General features: G+C 35.3%; 1 long non-coding RNA gene across 1 annotated transcript; it reads right to left on the bottom strand.

Annotated features, from left to right (window-relative positions):
• Nucleotides 1-374: 374 nt before the first annotated feature.
• Nucleotides 375-1,691, bottom strand: LOC107988151 (uncharacterized). The gene is made up of 3 exons (XR_001759816.2): nt 1,677-1,691; nt 1,000-1,641; nt 375-457 (listed from the first exon to the last, which is right to left on the bottom strand). It is a non-coding gene; the product is annotated as an uncharacterized LOC107988151 (long non-coding RNA).
• Between the last annotated feature and the right edge of the window lie 803 nt (nt 1,692-2,494).

Below are 2,494 nucleotides of genomic sequence, written 5' to 3'. Positions count from 1 at the left end.
TGTTAGACTTTAAGACTCTTTGCCCAAGGTTCATGTTAACCTATTACGTTTGTGGTTTAACAGATCATTAGTCAATTAACACATTCTCAATTTCAAACAGTTAATATAAAATATCCATGGTTAATATTTGCTAACTTCACTACGTAACACAAGTGCGACTCAATATTTTACAGGTAACAACTGCTCATTTAACTCGCTAAACAATGGCTTCAGTGTATTAGGTCATGCTCAACTTAAGAAGATACAGTGAGATTTTATTTCAACAACAGTGATGCTCACACAATGCAGACAACTGCCACGCATGCTCCATAAAAACTCCACAAAATTGGTATTGTAATGTTACTGGCAAAACAACCAGGCTCTTCGTCTCATACCTTGACGATAACTGCTTTGCGCCCGGCGTAGCGTCCAGCTAGCACCATCACCACCTTCCCAGGCTTCATGAACTTGCCCATTTCTAACCAGAGAGAAAAACGTATGAAACATATATTAAGGGGGAAGGTATACGCAGAGCATGTTATGACAACCAAGAAAATGTCAAAAACTACTGTACGAATGTAAATGGATGAGTGTGGCACTTGTATTACTGTCACGAATGTAAATGGATGAGTGTGGCACTGACTACTGTTCAATCTAGTATTAGCACTCACGTAAAAGCTTTGGTTTCAAGATTGTGTTTTTAATGTGCTAAACCTACATTTTATACCTTAAACACACAAAGTACAAAATTTTGAGTTCGGGGTGACAGACGAATGTTTTCAACGCTTCACAAATGATTCACTAAAGAACTGAAGATGCCATGTTAGGAGAGACGATGCTAAGGTGGCGACGACGAATCACTAATCTTCTGCGTTTAATTATAGTCTGAGGAAAAAAACATCCATATATCTAAATACCTAAACAGCACAAACATTATATACAAGCGCGATGTTGTAAAACGATAAATAAGCACGGATTAAGATGATTTTAGAGGATTGTGAGTACGATATTTTCACTTACTGCTGCTATTCAGCTACCGCCGCTAACAGGAAAGGAAGTACGTAGGGTTAGGATCAACTTTAACCCAGTCACGTTAACGTCACTTCCGCAAAACTGAGCTATAGTTTTGTAGTACGCCATTGTTTAAAAGTTATTCCGAACCGCTTTTTTTCCCTATAAAATACGAGCTAGTGTTTTGGTTTTTTTTTACAAGGAATTAAAAAACATTATTTGTTGATTTGGATATTTAAAGGATGCTTCGGGCTGTGTTGGCAAACTTAACCACTAAGACTCCGATTTTGTTCAGATGCAGCAAAGATGCCTGTCAGATTTGTATTCCCAATTTGTATGATTTGTCTACTATGAATGCGCATAAAAGCAAAACCAATGGAATACACAATCGCTTATTCAACCCTACAAAATCAGTATACCCCTGGAGAAAGAGAGTATTTTTCATGAAGTTATACATTTCATTTATTTCAACTATACAGCAAATGTTGTGTAGCCTATATAAACTTCCAGAACGCAGTTCAATTATGACAGCGCGTGTTTTCACTTGTAACGGTCGGAGGAAAATTGAGATGCCATGTTGAGGAAAATTGAGGGCATTTCGACAAATCGACGAATGTACTAATTTAACGATTTTCGTGTGTACGTGTATACCTCGTGTATAACGATTTTCGTGTGTACGTGTATACCTCATGTGGCCTACACGCATGATTAAAAAGAAAATAAAAAAAAGTACATTAATCAAAATTTCCTCCACGATTAAAATCACTCAATTGCGCATGTTCCTACAAACTTTAAATTAAGCATATGTCTGAGTAAAAGTAATCAATAATGGGGAAAAAACAAACTGTATTACATAATTAAGCTAAGTGAAGATACTTGCAAAGTAGGTTAATCTATTAAAATGAATACTTGGCATACCTACACACATTGACCCACCAATGCAGATCATTCTCATCCACAAAAACAAAACAAAAAAACAAACATTGGGAAATTATCTGGAATCACCTGGAATAATACATTACGAATGGGTATGTATGGTTTTGTTTTAGGTATCCTGTGTCCTTTACACATAGAAATGAAACTTACAACTGTATCATTATTTTAAAGGTCTCTGAATGCGACCTGTGTCAAAAGATTGGTCCACCTTTGAAACCCATTAATACACTGGATTGCATTAAGTTACCACAATTATCAATATATTATTTCTTTTAATGTACTTCAGTATTTGTTCAGTGTAATTAAATATTGTTTTATATTACTGACAGGTCCACTCCCTAAAACATCGGCTGCCGTTCAATCAGAGGTGGATAAAGTGCTAAAAAAAAATGTAATTAAATAAAAGTATCTTTACTTTGCTTAAATTGTACTCAAGTGTATCTACCTAAAAATCTACTGAAGTACAAGTAATCTAATCACATCCTTTACATAAATAATGCGATATTTTACAGAGCATGCTGATGATAGACTAAAACACAACCCCTATTCATTTAATCAAAGTAGTAAA

This window comes from Cynoglossus semilaevis, unplaced genomic scaffold (genome assembly GCF_000523025.1).
Source record: "Cynoglossus semilaevis isolate Cse_v1.0 unplaced genomic scaffold, Cse_v1.0 scaffold6355, whole genome shotgun sequence".
NCBI lineage: Eukaryota > Metazoa > Chordata > Actinopteri > Pleuronectiformes > Cynoglossidae > Cynoglossus > Cynoglossus semilaevis.
The sequence above is the reverse complement of the archived record's forward strand: the minus strand, read 5'-3'. Positions and strand labels throughout refer to the sequence as shown.